This window comes from Erpetoichthys calabaricus, chromosome 6, assembly GCF_900747795.2.
Source record: "Erpetoichthys calabaricus chromosome 6, fErpCal1.3, whole genome shotgun sequence".
NCBI lineage: Eukaryota > Metazoa > Chordata > Cladistia > Polypteriformes > Polypteridae > Erpetoichthys > Erpetoichthys calabaricus.
In genome coordinates, this window is record NC_041399.2 from 79,364,183 (window position 1) to 79,388,790 (window position 24,608).

Here is a 24,608-nt window from a genome sequence, read left to right on the forward strand (position 1 = left end):
TATCAACTCTCTGGAGAATACTTGCATATTCCTTAAGAAGTGCTGTAGAATGTTGCTGTGGGTAGGGACGCCTAGTTGGTCCTGTTTAACATTATTGCTCGTGCAACACTTTCCAGAAAATAAGGAACAAACATGATGTTGTTGATCTTTGTGGGATTTACACAGTGTCCTAATGTTCACATACATTTCCTCCCATATCCAAAATAAGTACAGGATAAGTTATAGAAATTGGCTTCTCTAATTTAGCCCTGTTAGAGAAAGACAAGTGTATGTGTGTGTCAGAGGTTCTCTGCAATTAACTGTTGTTCAGATCTAATTAGCTCTTGCCATGCACCTCATACGGCCAAGATAGAATATAAATTCTCACTTCTCCATGTGTTGAAAGGTAAAGGTTCAGAAAATGTATCATTGAATGGAAATAATGGTGAACTTTGTATGAATATTAGTGTGTTTTTAGCTAACCACTGACTTCCTCCTGAGATCTTAAGCTATCAAGTAGTTTCATTTCACAACATTTTATAGTTGTATGAAACCTCCTTGATCCATTGCAGCCCAACATTTGCTAAACTGAGTCAAAGTATGGTTGAACTTTTTCAACAGGCCACTTCATTCTGGGTGTTTGGTGGTTATGGGAAGTCCACAGGCTTCCATTCAAGGATCTGAGTTCCAGGCATGGTGAGATAAAACTGACTGGAGTCCACTCAATATTATCTTGAACCTGTTCACCCCAGGAGCAGGAGTTTAGTCTGAGAGGGTATAGTCAGGGTTGTTTTTAGACTATAACTGGTTTATTATGTCTGCTTGCATGATATGTTAAACATCTATCAGAAGATGCAACTCACAATTTTGGTTTTGTTTTTGTTTTGAGTGTTGTTACATTTTGAGTGATCCTTTTTTACTTTATTGATGTCAAGACATAAATAAGCAAGTTAAAATACAACTTTTTGCTTTTTGGATATCCTTCTCTGTGTTTTTTTTAATTAAGAGGCTGTTTATGCTTTTGTTTGTTAAGTGTACTGTACTTACACATTTAGATTTGGGCAGTGACTAAACCTGCTTAAAACTCTTTTTTTCTTACCTTTTCTTTAATTCTGAAAAGGCACACTTTTTGTTTGTTTTTATTCTCATTGAATATTGTTAGAATCTGTATAGTATAGATTGATTGTGTTTTCTCAATTGATTGACTGATTGATTTTTTTTATTTTTTGTGGACGTAAATGTCTTGTTTTAACACCTTTGATGAATGACTATACTGTATGTTATACATTGATTCTTTTCTACAATAAAGGAGTTCTTAGCACTCGTGCTTTGTTTTGCCAAGACTATATTTGCATTACTTGGGCAGCATGCTGGCACCACTTCATAGTGCCAGAGTCTCAGCTTGATCCCTGCCAGGTATATCTTATATGTCTTTTGGGTTATATTTCACCCCTCCATGTCTGGATTTTCTTCAGGTTCTTCAGGTTTTTCTCAGATGTCGTAGGACATGCCATCAGGGGAATAGACAGCCATTGTAGATTATGTAAGTCCCACTTAGGATGAATTTACTCAACGACTCTGATGTGACCTTCTGTTTTTTTCACGTACTGTATTTCATATAGAACAAATTTGATGTTCTCCCAAAAATCATAAGATATTGGATTGAGATCAGATGTGAGCTGTTTTTGTATGTGGTGTTGAATTCCATTTCAATTCTGATCATCCATGTCTGATCTAAGATCAGATTTTGCTCAAGGAGGTGGTTTGATTATGTCATTTTTGTGCAAGACGCAGAGGTATGCAAGATGCAAAGATGCAATTTCAAAGATTGTTAGAATAATATGAGTCTCATGAAAGTTACAGCAATAGTAAAAATAAATTGGGCTCTGATGAAAAATATATAAGGGAATTATCTATGACTTAAGGAGGTGGAAGTGGCCATAATACATGTAACATGTACTGAAGGTTGATTTAATTCAGACAAACATGGTTCTAATTTTCTCATTTATAGTTTTCCTAGGAGTACAATTGATACTGCAAGGCACATCTGCCACTGTCAGAAACTGATACCAAGACCGACAAAGAGTTATGATTTTATTATCATCTTTATGGAGAACAAAGATACATCAAAGAAATTAGAATAACATTTTAATAAAAGAGTAATTAATGTCATTTCATACACTGAGCCATTGTCATACATTATTTAATCAAGGGTAAAGAGAGAAAGCATCCCAACCCCATTATCTAATACAGATTTGAACTAGCTTGCATCAGCACAAATGTCTGCTGCTTCTGCCTAAAATAATTCCCATTTATCTTCTCCTGTGGCTATTGACTACATCCTGTTCTGTTTGTTTAGCCTGTCCTCCAGTAGTCTTTCAGTCTCATGAATATGCTATATGATAAGCACCATTGTTTATTTTGCCACTTTTGTTCATTTATTGTTTTTCATATTCACAAGACTAATTTGGTACAGTGAATACAATGGGGCCTGGCATAGTTTGTTAAGGTAGGATGAAAATTACTTCATAGATATGAAGTTCATTTATGCATAATCTCACTTCATTTTTTCTTTTTGTTTATAACCATATTCATCAATAATGCACAAAACAGTGTGCAGTAGTGTTAATTAGCTTTCACTTGTCAGAGCATTAACCAAAAATAATATTAACTGCATGTAATATTTATGTCTATTTTAATTAACATCCACTACCCAAGGGAGAGACATTAGATGTTGGGGCACAAGTGAACGTCAAGACAGTAACAACACATGAAATGATGGCTCACAGTTTGGCAGACAAAATGACAAAAAAGTGTATATCTTTTAACTGAATGTTTTACCTCAATTTAGTGTAAAGCTTATTAGAAAATAGTGCATGAGGTTGAGGTTTGATCTAAACTGGCCTGGATAATTCTAGGCAACTGCTTTTAAGCCCTTCCATAAAGGAGTTAACCTGTGACACAGTAGCAAATGCCATCACTGCACTTAATTTCTAAACTAGTATTAAGTACATTAAAAGTTGTGTAGTTTTTTGTGCATCAAATAAAATGACATGTTTGCAGAACTTCTTTTGTGCGAAAAAGAAGAGGGCAAATTTTGTGTATTTAATCACATGCTCAAAGGTCCATACAGTAAGGTGCATTTTATGTCATCTGTTGTCAACCTTTTTTATATAAGAAAATATTTTGAAGACAACAGGCCACTCAATTCAAACTTCTTCTTTCGGCTGTTCCCATTAGGGGTTGCCACAGTGGATCATCTTGTTCGATATCTTTCTGTCCTTTACATCTTGCTCTAACACACCCATCACCCGCATGTCCTCTCTCACTACATCCATAAACCTTTTCTTAGGCCTTCCTCTTTTTTTCTTGCCTGGCGCCTCTATCCTTAGCATCCTTCTCCCAATATTCTCAGCATCTCTCCTCTACACATGTCCAAACCAAAGCAATCTCGCCTCTCTGACTTTGTTTCCCAACAGTCCAACCTGAGCTGACCCTCTAAGGTACTCTTTTCTAATCCTGTCCATCCTCGTCACACCCAATACAAATCTTAGCATCTTTAACCCTGCCACCTCCCTCTCTGTTTCCTGCTTTCTGGTCAGTGCCACCATCTCCAACCCTTATAACAAAGCTGGTCTCACTACCATCCTGTAGACCTTCCCTTTCACTCTTGCTGATACCCATCTGTCACAAATTACTCCTGACACTCTTCTCCACCCATTCCACCCTGCCCACACTCTCTTTTTCACCTCTCTTCCACAATCCCCATTATTCTGTACTGTTGATCCCAAGTATTTAAACTCATCCACCTTCGCCAACTCTACTCCCTACATCCTCAACATTCCACTGACCTCCCTCTCATTCACACACATGTATTCTGTCTTGTTCCTACTGACTTTCATTCCTCTCCTCTCTAGAGCATATCTCCACCTCTCCAGGGTCTCCTCAACCTACTCCCTCCTCTCACTACAGATCACAATATCATCAGCAAACATCTGTCAACCTGTCCCAACACGAATGCAAATAAGAAAGGGCTCAGAGCCAATCCATGATGTAATCCCACCTCTGTGTTAAATGCATGCGTCACTCCTACCACAGACCTCACCACTGTCACACTTCCCTTGTACATATCCTTGTCAATCAAACTAACACAAGCCATGTATATTTTAAACATGTTAAAATAAATGGTTTACTAATCAGGGTTGCTTCCTACCTTGCACCTGTTGCTGCCAGGATAACCACCAACCAACCTGACTTGGGAAATGGGCAGTAATATCAATTTTTTCCTTTAAATGTACAGTATATGTCTGTGCATACCCAATATACAGTATAATAAGTGTAATTTGCTCACAACTGAGATTTCTACAAGGTGACAGATTTAGTCCTGGAATATTCTGTAGTTGTGTGCTTACTAAAGGGAGCTTACATTTAAAAAATTGCAAGCTCATCAGACAGAATATTTTCAATTAAACTTCAGAGTGTAACCTGGTAAATCTCAGCCTACAGAAAATTCAATTTTAGTTCAATGCAGGATTATAAGCGTTAATCAGGCCAGAAAGACTTGCTCACTCCTACCGCAGACTCCTACCTCACCACTGTCACAATTCCCTCGTACATATCCTGTACAGCTCTTACATACTTCTCTGCCACTCCCAATTTCCTCATACAATACCACAGCTCCTTTTGAGGCACCCTGTCATATGCTTTCTTCAGGTCCATAAAGATACAGTGCAACTCCTTCTGGGCTTCTTTATACCATATATACTCGAATATAAGCCGAGTTTTTCAGCACCCAAAATGTGCTGAAAAACGTCACTCTCGGCTTATATTCGAGTCAGGTCCTGCTGCACCCCTGGTATACGAACAAGCCAATTTCCCTTTCGGTTTGTGCACGCCAATGATTTCCGCACGTGTTCAGTCTCTCCCTGTGCATTCCCTGTGCAGCGAGCGAGAGAGAGCGCGTGAGAGAGAGAGACACACACACAACCGCGAGAGAGAGAGACACACACACACACACACACACACACGTGTGCACGAGAGAGAGAGCGGAGCGAGAGAGATACCATATTGTTTTTGTTGACCGTCTTCTCCACTTACAGAGCTAGTTTACTGTTTTTCTTTGAAATAAATACTCAAAAACATTTAACCTACTGATGCCTCAATTAATGTACGGTAATTTTATTGGTATTTATTTTGATTATTGAAACTTCCCAGTAGCTGCTGCATTTCCTACCATTGCTGGTGGTTTAACGCAAGTGAGAAGGCCTTTCTTCCATTTTAATTCTGAAACGCTGGCACATCAACATTCCAGCATTACTTCAGGCCATACAAGTAGAGGACGTCCATTTGGCCATGTAAGTCATGGCAGAATAATTGACTCATGATAGAGGCATATAAGCAGAGGAGCCATGTGATAAGAAGTTGCAAAAAAAGAGTAAAAGTGAAAGCAACTTCAGGAAACTGCCTGAAGTTAGAGGCATTCACACGAACAAGATGCCTGATAAATAGAAAGGCTTCTGCTCAGATTGAAGCTGAGGGGATGGAAATTCAGAAGAAGCATCCCTGACTGGATTATGTCGGGCTGGCGTTAATGATTGGCCACTTAGATCAACCTGGCTTTTAAAACTGAGGAACTCCTAACAGGGGTCTTCTTTTGACCATTTGGCATGGAGAGAAAAGGTAGGTGAACAAATTGCATAGCAATCTTTATTAAGCATTCTTGTATGTAGTTTTTTTTTTTCACTATTTTTTTTTTATTTTTGTGCTTGTTTTGTTTTCTTTACTTTTGATTTTGATATCAGTTTTCTCTGTCTTCTTGAATTTTGTCCTTTGAGAAGGAGTAAGAAGAAGAGTTGTCTGTTTTATTTTTTTCATCGCCTTTATTTTGAGCTATTGTAAATACTGTACATATACACCATTGATTATTTTTGTTTATTATTGTATATTGTGAATTCTGGGCACTTGCAGCCACCCAAACCCCAACACAGACAGGAAGGACACTAATTCTATTCCACACAGCACACGATTCATTTACACAGCTGCCCTCCACAGCACACAAGGCAAGCACAATCTTTTCGCCGTCACCTCCAGTCCTCCCTACAGGCTTTGTCCTCTTCCTCACTACTCTGCCCATTGAGTGGTGGTGACTGGCTCCTTTTATAGGGTACCCAGAAGGAGTCCAGGTACCCAACGAGCTTCTTCCAGCAGTACTTCCAGGTGTGGTGGAAGTACTTCCAAATAGGGCCCTGCATTTATCCAGGCACCCCCTGGCGGGGGCTACAGGCCCCCACAGGGTTGAGCTTCCATACTTTTAACCCACAGCCCTGCTGGAAGCCAGGGGGCCTGTCCTCTGATGGCCTGGGGGATAAAATACTCTCTCCCCGGTCCTTCCATGGTCCTTCCCGCCCATCCGCACAATATGTAATACTTCTCTGTCATTGCAGAGGTCTACATTTAATTTGAAGTGCATTACATTAGAATTTTTTTGTCTTCCTGGCACATTAATAAAGATGTGTTTACTTTTTAATATTTTCTTTGGTTCTGTGTCTCTGTTTTACACCACTGATCCATCTGATTACATTACAGACACCCAGAGTTTGAACGTGTGCAGAAGTACCAGTGCATGGGGCATCACATTCAAATGTTACGATTTTGTTGAAGAACTTATTTTGTAATAACAACTAGGGAGGGACTTGATGCCGTATAGTACTACAGTACTACATTCTGGGATCGTCAGGTGTGTGTTCTTGCTCCTACTCTGTTCAGTGCTTTCATGGACTGGGTATTGGGCAAGGTCCAGGGGCCCAGCAGCTGTGGGGCATCTGTTGGTGAAAGAAGATACATTGATCTTGATTTAACTAAAGATGCTGTGATCTTCGCTGAGTCATTGATGGCTCTGATTGGGGCTCTCGAGAGACTGAGTGAGGAGTCTGAGTGCCTGGGCTTGCGAGTGTCCTGGATAAAATCTATTCCAAATAATTTCTATCTAACCTATTAATTATGTACCCATTTACAGTACAGTATAGTTCTTTACATGCTTTGCACTTGACCTGTGTTTATGTATATAGTAGTGTAGTCCTGGTGAATCTTATTTCATGCCAGTGTATGATACAATATCATGTACGACAATAAAGCCACTTGATTTGGCTTGATATTGAAAAATGAGGATAGATATTATGAGAACTTGTTTGATATAGTAATGGGCAATTTGCAAACCGATTCATGAGCACAAACAAATCAATTTAGTGGAGCATAACGGAGTGTTGTAGCATATGTGTGATGTTATCAGCATTGTTTGCTTAGGCAGGTAGATGTTTAAAGCACATGTGCAAATACCTTACCTGTGTCATTCCTGATTCTTATTCACTTTTCTTTTGAGCTGAATCATTACTGGCGAATGACAACTCTGTCACTGATGATTCTATCGTTAGTCATGCAAGTCCAACACAGTAATAACTCATTTATAATAGAATGTATTAATTGTTAGTTTTTTACAATTTGTTGTTGGGCTTGTTTTAAAGAGAATATATAAGCATAATATTAAACCAATACTTTTATACATTAAACAAATTAGTCATATAACATTAAACTTAAAAAAATATCATTTTAATTTTTTAACTCATTTACTGCTCATTGACCCAGCATGTTTCATTCACTGATTCTTTAAAGTTCAAACTGAATCATTACCCAAGAATGAGGCGTATATGTTATTGTTTTAATTAATATTGTCTTATTTTAATAGTTGTCATGCTTTGTCATATATTAATTATGTTGTCAAGCTTTGTGCTTTCAAAAAGAACAGTGACATATGATATGAATTATTGTCATGTAAAAAGTGTGTGGTATGCCACACTGCCATAAAGAACCGTAGTGTTTTAGCATGATGGAAAAGATCTGACAGCGTCATGAAGGAAGTGGTAGGTTGACTTTATATATGCAATTGCCGCCACACTGCTTACTTTTTAAAGTTGCACAGATGCCAGGTGTGGCTACCCTTTTGTAGCTTACCTGACTGCTGCCACTGCCCTATACAATACTTTTGTCTTTTCTGCTGGCTTGATTATTATATATGCAGAGAAAACACATTTGTATTTCCGTTTATGTTAAATGCTATTGCTGTTGCCTACACTCCAATGCTGAATAGTTAGAAAAGCATCTGCTTTTTAATGGCCAGTTATTTATTGAGCTTTTATCAAGACACGAGAAATTGTGCAGTAAATACAACACAGCAATGTGAATATAACCCCCATTTCTATTTTCAGATTGGATTTTTTTAATTGTTTATTTTGCATATCGAAGTAAAAAAGAAAAACACACCAAAGGTCTTTATAAATTTACAATTCTGTTGAAACTTCCCTTACCTTTTAGATAGCATTTGTAGTTTTGTAATGTTTGTGGGTTTTTGTTATTTATCTTTATACTAGCCAACCCGCGGCGTACCATACGCCGCATAATCAGGCCGCTTTTTTAATGATTTTTAAGCACAGGGAGAAAATTAACATTTGAAAAATCGGTAATGTAATAAATCACCAAGAAAAGTAACATTTCCTGTGCCCACCCCCAACTCGTCACCTGAGTCGTTTTCCTCTTTGCACAGTCCACATGCACGTGTGAGTCACGTAGACTTTTCATTGTTGTTTGCGGTTTTGGCTGCTTTTCTATATATAATCCACCAAGTCACCCGACCATAGTAGTACCGTGGGGTTGGTGGGGGGGGGGGGGGGGGGGGGGTGTGTACAAAGGGCAGGGACGTAATCAGTGTGAGTGTACATCACTAGCCATGTTTTTGAAAGTTTGCCCTGTGCCTTATTAATTGTCATCGCAAAGGCAAATCTAACAGGAAATTGTCTTCGTGTTAAAGTCAAAGGCAAATTGTCCACAACAAACAAACTGTTTTACACGCTGCATACCAACCCGCAGCGTAGTATATGCTGCATAATCACGGCGCTTTTTTAATGTTTTTTAAGCAGAGGGAAAAAAATGAACATTTGCAAAATCCGTAACGCTGCTTTCAGTAAGTACAATAGATAGATAGATATTTCTTTATTGCACACGCGTTTAATTTGTTGGCCACTTTTTGCCAGCCGTCTTTTCTGGTTTGGGCTGCTTTTACAGTGTTATCGCTTGTGCATATTAAATCTTGAAATGCTTCGAGTAACTAATTAACTAACTAACACCCACCCACCCAGCTTGTGTGAAAAAAATGCGCCCGTTCTTTCATCATTTTGTTGCAGCCTATCAAAGACTTGCTGATCATGTTTTTTAGACTCAATATACGTTGGCTTTTCACTCAGCATGAGGGCGCGCATTCAAATCGGATTATTACATCCAGCTAGTCAGCTAGACTAATCTGCTACACGGCTGCATTTGAAAAACCGACTTATCCCAGATGAGTTTCACCGGCATTAATGATTAGGAATGTGGTTGGAACAAAACCCTGCATCCACAGGGGTTCACCAGGACCGAGTTTGGGAAACACTGCTGAACACAGACAAAACCGACTCAGGTGAGGAGTTGGGGCGGGCAAAGTGGTTGCAGCTATTGATTATTCAGTGTTGTTTGCCTGGGTGTCTGATCTGCTTGACGGGATCATAAATAAAAGGAAAACAATGTGAAGGCAATGTCACAGGTGATCCTGTGGTATAGCGGGTCCACAGCTCCCCTTCAAAAGGCCATTTTTAAATAAATAATCATCGCACTCACAGCATAGCGAGGGGCATGGAAGTGTGGCTGAAACAGTTTCCGGGTGGAGTCGTGCTGCGGGCATTTATCCCCTGTGCAGTGTGCGAGCGAGTGAGGAGAGAGAGAAAGCCGGTATGTTAGAGTGAGTGAGAGCAGGCTCGAAGGTAATGTGTTCCTGTGGTATAGCGGGTCCATAGCTCCCCTTCAAAAGGCCATTTTTAATCAGGCGACTGACAGTAGTGGAGTCAGGCACAGAGAAGGTCAGCTGGTGAGAGAGCGTCTCGACTGTTGCAGGGCCTGCATCGGTGAAGCAGGTGAGACGCTAATGAAAAAGAGGCACAGGGTTTATTGGTTTTTAAAGACTGCTTCCTTCATTGTGTTTAACCTCAGTTTTAAAGGATTGCGCGGCTCTCTCTCTCGCGCTGCCTCTGTGTGTACCTCTGTCTCTTTCTGGCGCTGCCTGTGTGTGTGCGCGGCTCTCTCTCTCACGCTGCCTGTGTGTATGCCTCTGTCTCTCTCTGGTGCTGCCTGTGTGTGTGCACGGCTCTCTCTCTCGCGCTGCCTGTGTGTGTGCCTCTGTCTCTCTCTGGCGTTGCCTGTGTGTGTGCGCAGCTCTCCCTCTCGCGCTGCCTGTGTGTGTGCCTCTGTCTCTCTCTGGCGCTGCCTCTGTGTGAACCAAGGTTCCACTGAGGTTGACTAATGAAAGTCAACGTGGCTCAGAGCTGCAAGTGGACTGTGGCACAGACAAATAGAAATGACGGCATGTTTTCCGAGGCGTCGCGTCCAAGTTGGTGGGCGTGGCTCTACAAGTTTTCGTCGTATCCAATGGTCTAAGAGTTGGTGGGCGTGGCTCCTTCCTGCGTGCGCCATTGGCGTCTTACTTGTCGGCGGTTTAGTGAATCCACGCCCCTTCCAGCATGCTTTCTATGGGTGGCTACTTGTCGGCGGCTTAGTGAATTATATATATAGATATTACTTCATTAAATCGACTGGCATACATGGATTATCCAACCTCTGAATGAAATATGCTGTCCTGCCACAAGCAGTTGGTTCTCCTCAAAATATTGGTATATTGAAATTATGCTGTGTCAATATTTGCCATGAAAAAGTCAAGGAAAATAGCTTTTGTAAACAGTAGCAATGTTTAGATTACATTTTTTCTGCTGTTTTTTTTTGGTCTGTGTTCATTTTGAACTGTTCCATTTTACATAATATGAAAAATAAACTGTAAATCAGAACATAAATGGCAGAGCACAGTTAACGCAGAGGTCCAGGCATCTTTCATCTTTGAAAATTAAAGTTTATTGGTTTACATCACTGTTCCATTTCAGTGCTCTTTCTTTGAGGGTGTGGAAAGACAGCCCCCAGGCAGACAGACAGACTCCAAATGTCCTGAAACACACACATTTATTCACAGGAAGTCTTTTAACCCCCAACACAATGCTGTACTCAGCCCACACTTAGTCCCTTCTTTCCTTCCAACTCCATATTTCTGCCACCTTTCCTCCTAAGTCTTCCTCCTCCTGACCCTGGCTTCTGACTGGAGGAAGGCGGCCTCTTTTGTATCTACCTGGATGTGCCCTCTGACGATCTTCCTGCGGCACTTCCTGGTGTGGCGGAAGTGCTGCATGAGCATCCGGAAGCACTCCGGGTGCCCCCTGGTGGTGGCCACGGGCCCCTGTAGGGTTGAGCTTCCATGCTAAGTTCCCGTGGCCCCCATACAAACCAGGGTGGCTGCCCTCTTGTGGTTCGGGGGAGGCATAGTCCCTCTCCCGGTCCTTCCAGGCATCCCAGCTGGGCACAGCCCCCAGCCGCTCACCACAAGGGTATGTTTCAGAAAGACTGCAACTCTCACTTGTTTCCCATTGAAATGACCTGTTAGGTAAAGGTGCCAAAAAATGCACTAGGGATTCACAAGTGTTAATGCTGCAAATAAAAAAGTGGAGCACCTTGGTTGCCTTTCTCCATTTTACTGCTAACAATAAAAATAAAAAAATACAAAATTGTCTGAAAATTCCAAGACAGATCAGCTACTTTATGATTTAGTTTATGAATTATTAAGAATGTTTTGGTACATTGGGAGGTGATTGAGTTAGAGGTAAACTTTGTGGGTATGAATAGTCTTCTTTGAATATTTTGAACTATGTTTATCAAAGATAAAACTATTGCCTAGTGACATCAGCTTTAACAGATTATTCTGGAGTACAGAAATGTGTGATACATGTCACTAAGTAGTACCATGCATCTGGCGGGCAAGACTGATAGTAGTAATCTTATTTAAGACATGTAAATGCTTATGCTCACCTTCCATTCCTGTTTGCATTATCTAACAGCCTTTGTAGTAACACACAACAGCAAACTTCAAAACACTAAGTGTAAGTTTTCATGCACAAAATAAGTTTTATTAAAATGTACACAAAAGTGACAAGAGACTTGAAAAGAATTGAGAAGCAATAAGGTAAAATATATGATACATTGATGAGCACACTGGCAGCAGCAGCAGCAGTATTCAAGTTGCAAGAATTGAAGGTACAGTAACTTGTTTCCATTAAGGCCTTGATAAAACTTAGTTCTCCTCTGTTATGATTACTGATTTTTTTGCACTTCTGAACATATTTTAACATTTTTTGTGCATTTATTTTGTTTTTCCAGGTATTACTTTTATCGTTTTGTGGATTGTTTGGGAGTGGCACAGTGGTGCAGTGGTAGCGCTGCTGCCTAGCAGTAAGGAGACCTGGGTTTGCTTTACGGGTTCTCCCTGCGTGGAGTTTGCATGTTCTCTCCGTGTCTGTGTGGGTTTCCTCTGGGTGCTCCTGTTTCCTCCCACAGTCCAAAGACGTGCAGGTCAGGTGCATTGGCAATCCTAAATTGTCCCTAGTGTGTGCTTGGTGTGTGCGTGTGTGTGCCCTGCGGTGGGCTGGCGCCCTGCCCAGGGATTTGTTCCTGCTTTGTGCCCTGTGTTGGCTGGGATTGGCTCCAGCAGACCCCCGTGACCCTGTGTTAGGATATAGCAGGTTGGTTAATGGATGGATGAATTGTTTGGGCATGCACTTCACTAGAGTTGATCGGCAAAATTCAGTGAAGTGTTTTTCACTGCGAATATACTGTGTTCACCTGTGACGGGATTTACCAAATATTTTCCTAGAAATTCGCCATGTAGTTGGCTTAGAAAAACGTTTTTTGTCAGTGTCCTATGATGCTTTGTAAGGCCAGCATGACATTACATACTTATAGCAGTCATGTTAGATGGGGATGTTACAACACAATTTTCATGCATGCATGCTGTAAGCATACTCTGCTTCGCACCTGTGTTATATCACTTCCCTCTCTGTACTCCTACTGGATTTGCAATTTGCATTCATTTAAAAAAAACTTGCAGCATTTTTTAAGGGGTACATTAGCTGACCGTAATGAGAATATTATGAAAATACTTTGGTATTCTGAATAGATTCAATGTGTTTCATGTCTTTACTGTTGGATTAAGCATGTTATGCTGCTAGCTAGTAGTGCAGATCAGGTACTGACAGGGGTAGCCACCGAGTATATAACGCTGACCCCTTGCATTACAGATTTTTCTCAAATAGAGACGTGGTGGTACAGAGCACAGTAGAGCAAACTGATCTCCAAGCTCGTGTTGGATCCATCAAATGGAAGCTGGCACAGACTGAATGCATACATAATTACTGTAGTTACACTGCGCTGCAGCACTCAAAGCAAACTTTAAGGGAGCACTCCCCTTCTAAGAATCATTCTGGATAAAGTGCTGTAACAGCTATAGATTTTTGTTAGTTTTGTTGACTATAAATTTTGGTTACGTTTTAAACTTGATATACTGTAATTAATATTTGACTTCCTGGCTCTGATCCCTGATTTTTTTACTTAAACTTCTCCCTTAAACAGCTCCAGATCCATTTCTGAAATGCTGACATTTTTCCTTCACTGGCAGTACACCTGCCTGATCATCCTTTGTAAAGGGTACATCAGTGGACAGAGTCAGCTTCTTGTGAGTCAGTGACTTCTTGATTGTACAGTAATAAGACAGGCATATCACTATTTAGCCACTATCTAGCCACAACCTCTTTCTGTGTCCAGGTTTAAATTGATACCCATAAACTCAGCAGAAGAATTACATTCCTGACAAGCACAGAATTCTCAAGCATATACATCGATAAGCATATTATTTCTAATGTTCTTACTAATTATAATCTCATACATTGTGACCTCTCTGAATTGAAATTTTGTTTAAAAAATCCACTGTGAAACACGCTGCATGTGTGAAGTTGGATTGGCCTATTGTTGTTTTGTTGAAAACATTGCAATACTGATAATTCCTGGTTAACTTATAGCAATTATTATTTAATATCTTAGTTAAGATTTAGAGCATTTACACTAGTTCACAATGTGCCACCAACCATTATTTCACTACACACCCAATATAAATCTTTCCTGAGGTATGAAGAATTTTATTTCCTGAAACGTGTGTTCAGCGTATATTCTGAAAAGTTGATGCAGAATTGTTTAAATCTTCTTTTATTAACATTCTGTTAAAGAAATGTCCAATACATTATATGAATTGTGTTAGAAATTCTGGTTGTGATTTTTTTTCCTTGTCATTACAAATCAGTCGTGTGTAACATACATTTCCAGTTGCTTAAATCCTCTTGGTTACTAATTATTTTGTGCAGCATTCATCAACTTTTGCAGAACACTGGTTGCTGGTGTCTTGCCAGGTATCAGGCAGCGTAACTCAAGTCAATTGCTCTTTGATTTCTTCATTCAACATTGCACTTGGTAATGATATCACGTGGTAGAGACTGCGTGTTAGATGTTTCATGATTATTGTAATTAATCAGCTACTACGCTCTACTGTGCATTTTGCAGACTCTGGCCAAATCATACAACCAGGGAAAAATTGTTACCATTTATACTTAGTGAATGTTTCAGGTGGTTATACATTGCTTTTGGGGTTCTGCTTGTTATAAATAACAAAATGCATTTCCTAAAAAATGTGATGACAAAATGCTAAAAGAGCAGACTGTTTTTTCACCAACAGACCACACACTACATAAAATCTGGTTGAAAAAATTTTTGGGACTTCACAAATTATGTAATGAAAACACAAATGTGTTGCATTTTGTCATTTTTCTTTGTTCCACATTCTGCACATTTTGCAAGGCTGCTAAATTTAAAAACTTGCATTATTAATTATAATGTATTGCAATGAACAGTAGAAGCAATAATAAGATTTCTGTCAGTCACCCTGTCAGCAATCCATTTTAGACATTCTTGAGCCTCACAGACACACCTAGGAAGAGGGAAGACAAGTCACAAAGTTAAAGGAATGTTCAATGAAAGTTAAATTATACTGTTTCAAGATAATGAGAGGTGGAACTAGAAGCTCTCAAGTCTCTGGTAGATTTATATGGAAGAATAAAGTGTAGTGTTGGAATGTGAAAATAATTCTGTATCAAAAAGGACATCAGTGGAGTTGAACGTGTCTAGCAATGACATATTAATTATGTGTTCCCTGAGCAGATCTACTGTCAATATAATTTTGTTTTGTTATATAACCAGTTTGTACTGCAAGACAATTAAAAGAGAAGTACAGTAATCCAAACAAGAGGTAATGAAGGCATGACAGAAAATTCTTTCATCAGTTAAAGCCTGGTAACATTTTGTAGATGAGAGAAGAAAGATGAAATCTGACATTCAGACCTCAGAGATGTGTCAAGTTCTATGGATAGGGGGTAATTTTGCAGAATCTGAGAATCAAAAGAAATGTGTTGACCTGGAGATCCTACCTGATGTACCTTGATTTTATAATTTTCATTTTTAGAAATGAACAAAATTTCACTCTGATATCATTGATTCGGACAGTGACCTTGTCTGTGGCTTATGTCCCTACTAGAATGATCCTAGTGTTACTGATAATTACCACCATTATGCATTAGAAAGAAATAATTAATTTTAAAAATAACAGCAAAGTTTACTTTACAGTACATTTTTTCAGCCACTCTTGCTTTATTCTGAGTGTGAGTTTAGAACATTTAGAACATTAGAACAATCTAGACGAGAACAGGCCATTCAGCAAAACAAAGCTCGCCAGTCCTATCCACTTAATTCTTAAATAGCTTCAAGTCGAGTTTTGAAAGTCCCTAAAGTCTTACCACACTACTTGGTAGCTTATTCCAAGTGTCTATTGATAGATAGATAGATAGATAGATAGATAGATAGATAGATAGATAGATAGATAGATAGATAGATAGATAGATAGATAGATAGATAGATAGATAGATAGATAGATAGATAGATAGATAGATAGATAGATAGATAGATAGATAGATAGATAGATACTTTATTAATCCCAATGGGAAATTCACATTGTTCTTTGTTTAAAGAAAAACTTCCTAATGTTTGTGCAAAATTTACCCTTAAGTTTACAAACTATGTCCTGTGTTCTTGATGAATTCATTTTAAAATAACTGTCTCGATCCACTGTACTAATTCCCTTCATAATTTTAAACACTTCAATCATGTCACCTCTTAATCTTCTTTTACTTAAAATGAAAATGCTCAGCTCTTTTATTCTGCCATCATAATTCATCCCTTGTAGCCCTGGAATCAAACTAGCTGCTCTTCTCTGGACCTTTTCTAGTGCTGCTATGTCTTTTTTGTAGCCTGGATACCAAAACTGCACACAGTACTCCAGATAAGGCCTCATCAGTGCATTATAAAGCTTGAGCATAACCTCCTTGGACTTGTACTCCATACATCATGCTATATAACCTAACATTCTGTTTTCCTTCTTAATGGCTTCTGAACACCGTTGATAGGTTAGAGTCCACTATGACTCCTAAATCCTTCTCATAAGGTGTACTCTCAATTTTCAGACTTCCCATTGTGTATTCAAACCTAACATTTTTACTTCATATATGCAATACTTTACATTTACTGACATTAAATTCCATCTGCAACAAATCTGGCCAGTTCTGAACAATCTTATATTGTTTTTCTTAATATGCAGCAGCAGCTGTAGCAGCTCTTTTCTAAGATCTTCACAGATGAAGAGTTAATCTTTCATTGCAGAGGAAGCCCCTCAACTTAGATGACTGTATGCTTGGTGTCATTCTTTCTCTCAGTATCTGAAATTCACAATTATAAGCACGAATGGCAAGTCTAATAGTATAAGCACTTCGTTCTTCCAGTTCTCTTCCCTTCTCCAATACAACACTTGCGGTACTGCGAGTGACGTACCAAATGTTGTGATAATTTCTGCTCATTTTTAGACTCATTTTAAAAGTTTTTAAAAATACTTTTAGACAGCATTTTTAGAGTATATTTGCTTAATGTTTTTAAATTCTTCATTTTCATGTTGATTGTGCCATTTGTATTATTTCATGCTGTATGTCTAAGGACACTTTATTTGTCACTGTGATCAGGGACCACTAACATGGTGTATACAGTGTGCATGTTGAAGGATCAAAGGGGCATCTGCTCAACATTGGAGCAATACTAGAGAAAAGTCCATTCTGGCTATGTTCGAGTCTACTGTATGTTTTTCTACAACCTACAGAGCCTACATTCAAACTGCAGATAAAATTCGGATTTTTGGGTCATATCAAGGTGTTTTGTTTGACTGTTCATATTAATTTTTCAAGTCATTCAGATCTGATATGACTGTGTACTGATATTTATCTTGAATCTGCAAAATCAATAAAAATCAATTTGTCAGGTAGAAGTGGCACAGTAGACAAAGAATATGAGCTATATATTAACTGTTGACATTATTGCTGGACATCTGCAAATGTGTCAACCTGTGATACAGTAGCTTAAAGATGCATTGAGTAAGATTGTCATTGTATTTATTTAATGGGAAACATGAGAGGACACAAAAGATGAGCCAAAACTGGTTTGAGAATTTCAAAATGTTGAGGGGGGGACATTTGATTATGGCAACATCTAATGGGAAGGCTTGCCTGGAAAAATAAACGCTTGAGATGCAAAATTTTATAAGTATGTAGCAATTAAATTATATTACCAGGTGAATTTTTTTCTTTTTTTTTTAAATCCACACTTCTCCAAAAAGAATGACCCTTTGACTATGTTTACTCTGAGATCTGCAAGGGTTGCTGTTTGAAATCCACCGGCTTCACTGGTAGTTTACAGTGATGGAGACCTCATAATCCATTATACAACTTCTTATATGATCAAAATATAAACTAGATTAAGGCCTCTGAAATAAACTGACTATCCTAATATAATCAAAAAGTATAATGATTATCTTTAAAGATTTACACATGACTCATATTTACTAATCCTAGTCAGCATATGCAAATAACACGATATCACCATCCAGTCAGTGCATCATGTCAGAGAAATAATATTTTTTTCAACAAGAGACTGCTTATGGATAGCTTTTTTATGGAGCAAAGTAATCAGTTAAATCATATGTGATGAACAACAGAGCATTATATTTTGTGGAGATTTAATGCAAGTTTTACCTTAAGCCCATTTGAGAGATGCTTATACTTTGAATTAGATCAGCCTTCAGCAATGCAGTCAAGGAGAGCTGCAGTGCAGTTCAGGTATTGATTGTTTAGGTCTATTTGGCTGCGTATCCTATGCTACACCATTAATATTACTGTTGTTTTTATAGTTGGATTATTATATGTACTGCAACCTATATATTTTGCCCCACACCACAACCCCACCAACATGGTTGTAACAAATCAGTGCCATTGTCCGTAAGTAGTTTTTGACTACTGTGAATATGTGGCTGTAACACATTCATAAATGTTGGCAAAATGTGTGACCCTTCCAACAGGTCTTCAGATTTTTAAATACTTACAAGTTACAGTATATGAGGGGAAAATCGAGTGAATCTGCAGAATGGTCACCAAAGTGTGTTAAGAAGAAAGATATCGTCATCTACTATGATGACAACACTAGCCTGCCTTTTTTTGCTTCAAAAACAACCAGCATGCAACCATACACTACAACAGATGATTGCTTGGTTGTTGTTCACTTTCATCCACATGTAACATTTATGCAAGCATTCAAGAATATTAACATACATTCTGGCTTTTAATAACTTTAGTCATACTGTCAATAATCTGTTTTTTAATTATGAGTTATTATTACCACTGAGCATTGGGAACTCATTAGTAACTGTGTTAGAAAGAGAAAACAAGTAGTCTGAAGCTATATTAGTCACAGAATTTCATGTGCGTGTTGGTAGCTGTTCTTTGAACATAACTGTAGTTAATGTACACGCTTTGGGCAATATGTTTCATGATTTCAGTCATCCTGGTTCAATTTGTCAGCTTTGCCTATATAAAAATTCACACATTTTACTTTTTATAGCATCTTTAATAATGGTACACCTATATATAAACAGTAAATGTTGTTATGGAACTACAGCCCTTAAATTAAAAGTCTTAAGTGAGCACATTATGTGATCAGTTTTCATTAATTAAGCACATTTTGTTGTACACCTCTTTTTGTATTGCAGCTTAGCTTGTGAAGTCATTCTGGTGTTTAACATTAATACATTCCAGCCAAGTGTGAAATTAAAATTTTTTACCCTACAGCAGTGAGAGTCTTTTTGGTTATTTCTTTCCAATCACAGGTAGACATTTGTTACAGTGCCCTTGTGGCATTACAGAGAGATAAGAAATCTAACTCTCAGATCCCCCAAAAGACTACTGAAAAAATACTTATAAAGGAAAGTGAAGTTAATGTTGGAATTTAAGTATGATCTACAATTTGCTGAGACGTCTGAAGCTTCATTTTGGTAATAGTACTTACTTGGTGGATCTGTTGTAATATTTTTGTACCCTGCAATTGGCTAAAGTGGCATTGGATATTAAGTGTTGCTTGAACGTTGTTACCTAGCCTATTGTAACTGAAGGGATAGTCTATGTTCTATCCTCACCCCCTACCGTTCAAGAGGCTGCTGCTGCTACAGTATCAAAGAAAGGACAAGGAGAAGAGGTTCATGAAACATGCATAAATAGATTTTTCCATGGTTTACATAACTAAAAAATGTCATGCTTTGTCAAAATCCTATACTTAGACCTCATACATAAGTAAACAATAAATAGGGATCTGGTTTGTTGTGATTTTTTTCACTGGGTACCCTGAGTTTTCTCCCACATTCCTGAGATGTGTGTCTTAGGTTAACTGGTATCTCTTAACTTTATAAATATATGTGTTGGAATGAGCCCCGCAATTGACTGAAGCTACCTCCAGGAGTGGTTCTTGACTTAAACCCAATGTTTCTCCAAATGGTTTATGCACCTCCTGAGGTGTGCAGGGATTATACTGAAACATCTAATATGTTCCGCAGTGTTTCTACTACAAAGTCTTCCGGTATTGCCAAGTTCTTCACTTTGTCCCAGAGAGAAGAGTCCAACACTCATTTACAAGAGCCTAATTTCAGCCACTTGTACTTACAGTCTAGTTCTTTCACTCAAAACCCTAAACTCATTACCATAGGTGAGAATGGGGATGTAGACTAACCAACAACTGGAGAGCTTCATTCACAGACTTAGTTCCCGATTCACCACCATGGTTTGGTATAGCATTCACAAAATTTCTGCCACTGTACCAATTTGCTGATCAGTCTCACAATCACCTTCACCCTCTCTCAACAGTAATTGTCTAAGGTACTTGAACTCCTCCAGTTGGGGTAGCTGGTCATTCCTTACATGCAGAGGATAAGTCATTTTTTCTGGGAGAAAAACTGTGACCTCAGATTTGTAGATGCTAATTCTTCCCAGACGAATCTCACTCAACTGTAAACTAGTGTGCCCTGGACATCACAATCTGATGGGATCAAGAGAACAACATGTTCTGGAAACAGGAAACATGAGACTGTGTAACTGTGCTGGGCTCCCTTGGTACCTTGGTATATAAATGAAGGAACCTTCAAATCATTCAGAGCTTCAACTAATCATTTAAAATTGCCCATAATTATCATGAACAGGACAGGAGACAAGACAAACCCTTGGTGGAGTCCTGCGCCAATGCAAACACAAACTCTCATTCTGGAATACAGGGACACAGCCCCTGAACCCTATGTTCTTATAGCACCTTCAACAGGGTATTAGGTGGCCAGCTTTTCTTGAGTATGCAAAGGTTATATATAGACAGAATTGGAAAATCCCATGACACTCAAGTGTAGTGAGGACGAAGTGTCTCAAGGCACGATCCCCATCTTCCACACAACATGGAGGAAGCACATTCGCTTAAACACCCCTATAATATCTAGTACTTTCACTGAAGAAGGCATATCCACATAGGTATAGGTGTTCATCAAAGTACTATTTCCATTTTCCCCATTTGAAGTCATCATTTCCCTACTCTGCCTGAGAACAGCCTGGACAATGTACCTCCTAATATCAAAGTCATGCAACATTAATGGGAGGATCCATAACTGATTTACCAACTGACCAAAAAGGTGGTCTTTCTGCAGTTGGCTGAAGTGAAGGCCCAAGTGTGGGTGTAGTTTGGTGAGATGGATGCAAACTATCTTCAAGTTGGCCTTGAAGACGTTCCCAATTGATTTCAATTCATTCATTTTCATAAATCATTTATCCAATTAAAGCATTGTAGGGAGCTTGAGTCTAGCCTGAAAGCAGCAGATCATCACGATGTACACTCATATGCAGCCCAACAATTGGCAAATTTAGTGCCACCAATTGAATTAAAGTGCACCTCTGTATGACTTGGACTCAAACAAGAGTATTCAGAGAAAATCCCTGCACACATTTGGGGAACATGAGAATTCTACTTTAATTCAGTACACTGAAGACTCACTACTAAGCAATGAGTTTAAATATTCCTTAAATTATATTAGAAAATACAAGCTTCTGATTTGTTGAGATCATAATCAAAAAATTTGTACTTTATTTTTGTCTTTTTTTAGAATACCATCTTGAATGTGGTAACAACAGAAGGCTCATACTGCTCAGAATCACAATGTCTGTGAGAGAAGACTGAAGGAGTAAGTAAAAATGTAACTCACTACAAATTTAAAGAACAGATATGTTTATAAACATTAAACATTTAATTTATATTCCAATAAATTTTGAAGAAAGAGACGAATGTAAAATGATTAAACATTAGCTCTAGTTATGTGGCAGGCAAAAATAACATTTCTTAAAATCAAAAGTTCTGTTGTAACTGTTGGTTCACATCTCATGTTCTACAGCCCACACTAGGTGATATTTTTCTGTAGTTGCAGACCACTGAATTTGCATGATACATTTTAGCTTTAGTCCCCTAAAAATCTATGAAGGGCTAATAAAGTGTCTTTACATAACCATTTAAATAAGTAGCATGATGACATGAATAAATGTCAGTAAAAAAAGAACGGATGGTGGATTTAAAGAAAGACAAAGAACACCATCAGTGTTACTCATCAATAGCAAGATTAAAGAAGGAGTGGAGAAGTTCGAGTTTCTGACTGCAGTTGTAAACTTTTAATATGGGATGTCAAGACCTTCATTAAAGTAAAGAAAGCGAACTAGAAACTTTTCTGTGTAAGGTGGTTAAAGAAGTTTGGACTGTCGCAGATTGTATTGATACTTATTTTTTCTGTGGCCTTGTTTAAGAAAGATTGTACAAATAGATTTCATCTTAAATTCTGTGGAGAGATGTTATGCAATAATTGTTATATAGGCGGGGTTAAATAAAAAGTTGAAACTGAAATTTTATGTACACTGATAAATATGTATAAGAATTGTTATTTGTGCACATACACCAGTAGACTGCTGATCCCTAATGTTTTTTTTGATTCTTCATTCGTGACACCCTTTACCTTAGAGGTCCATCATCATTATTCATCAATCAGGGCAATGTCTTCACACTCTGCAGGATGTGGAAAGAAAGGAACCATGGCTACACTTGTTATACTAGTGGATTTCGTCAAAGGCGAATAAAATTAAGAGCACATTTTGGAGGTTAGATTGGTTAGGTTGTTGGTTAGATCATTGCATTCATGATTATGAGTGGGTCAACGGTTACCAAGAGCCATCCTGATGGACCTCTTTCAGTAACAGGCTGCATTATAAAGACGCTTTTTCAGTTCTCTCTGTACTGGAGTTCCTTGCAACAGGGATGTGTCATAGACAACTTGCTAGCAGATTGGAGGTATTTCAGCCTAGTCTCCTTCTTCTTTTCCCTGATTTGGTTACCTAGTCTATTGGCTGCCATTGTCAGTGCCTGACAAGCAATAAATTTTGATTTTCCAATAACCCCAATCCTCAACGCACCAAATAACATTTTTGTTGTGATCTCTTTCATCAGATCCTACATTTAATTTGCTGAGAAATGTTTATTTTTCCACCAAACTTGGTGTTTATTTTGGCATTTTTATTGAAGTAATCATGGATGATGTCTTGTCATTTACAGTAAATAGTAGTATATCCTACCATATAAGGTTACTTGACAGTGTTTTCTGGGTGGACATGATATGTTTGTTTATATGAGTACAATTTTTAGTTGATTTGTGATTTATATACAGAGCATACCAATGTTTTATAAATTGATAGTAGGAACGTTTAGAAAATATATAAGGTCCTATTACAACTTTTTTCAACATTTGAGAGCAATAATATTATCCCAGACATGAAAACTATGCACTCCTAAAAAATCATAGGATTCCATCTCCCCAGTGTAGATTCACTCTACTTTTCCAGACTGAAATATTAAGTCATTATATGACCCATCATACCTTGCCCATCCACTGTTTGCACTTCTTCAGTCTGATAAATGGTGCGAGCCTGTCAAGACAAAACCTAACCAGTTTCATAAAAACTCTAAGATGCATTTACTTATTTTGCTAGTATCTTCAATGCTATTTTCAAGTATATCTAAGTATTTCTGTTAACTTGATTGCTTTTGAGCTATTGAGGAATGGTGATTAGTACTGCCTTCATACTTTATATCTATACTGATGTTTTATTTGTTTTTTCAATAAAATGGCATGATTACATTTGGTGTAGTTAAAGCAGACTGATATGGAAATAAGTCACCATGTATTTTCCATTTTCCTGTAAGTGTTTCCAGAGTATAACAATTGAATACTACTGCATAACCAGAGAGATAAGGCTTTTATCATTCTTACCTCAGGGCTACCAGTTAAGCTATGGCCAGCATATAAGGTTCCAAACAGCTTATGGCTTTTATACTACATTAGTCTGCTTAATGAAAGGAATGCATCACCCTACAGGAACCAATTGGTAGTGTCTTTGACAAATTACATTATTATGCTGTTGCTGATGTCTGCTAAAATATATGATTAAACTAGTTTGATTTTCATATATTGTTTGCTTACATATAAATAAATCATATCTAGTGTTTTAAATATTTACAGTTACAGAACAGCACACTTCCCAGTCCACTCTTGATTATCTATACAGTTAACTCTCTCCCACTCATTATTAGATAAAAGGGGCACAGCAGTTGAGCTTGAGTGATTCTTCCTCTGGGTAGGATGTACATTCAAAAGCTGTGCACATTAAGTTAATTGGTGATTCTAAATTGGCCCCATGTGTGTTATTCCTAATGTCACTAGTGTAGTCTCTGACCTATGTGACCCTAAAATGGATAAAATGCATTTGAGAATGTTTTGTTATGTGACACGATACTGGAAGTATTTAAATATTTTGTACTTTTTTACACTTGTTTTCTTACATATTACTGACTATTGCATTATAGTAAAGTATTACCTTTCTTGATGGAACATTGGGTGATGCTGTTGCTTCATAGGTTCAAACCCTTGGGATCAATCCCTGTACAGTTATTGTCTGTACTTAACTTTTTGTTCTCCATGTCGTATTTTTTTCTCATGTTACTCTGAATTCCTCGCATATGCACAAAGTAAATTAGGTTGATGGCATTTCTGAAAGGCCTCACATATTAGTAAGCAATGCCAGGTCCAA

At 38.2% G+C, this 24,608-nt stretch overlaps 1 protein-coding gene across 2 annotated transcripts in view; it reads left to right on the forward strand.

Annotated features, from left to right (window-relative positions):
- Positions 1 to 21,587: 21,587 nt before the first annotated feature.
- The window catches only part of LOC114653422 (disks large-associated protein 1-like), a 518,937-nt gene continuing 515,916 nt past the window's right edge, over positions 21,588 to 24,608 (forward strand). For both annotated transcript variants that reach the window (XM_051929152.1, XM_028803752.2), the window contains exon 1: positions 21,588 to 21,667. The gene's annotated coding sequence lies outside the window, so the exon portion shown is untranslated. The remainder of the gene's footprint in view (positions 21,668 to 24,608) is intronic.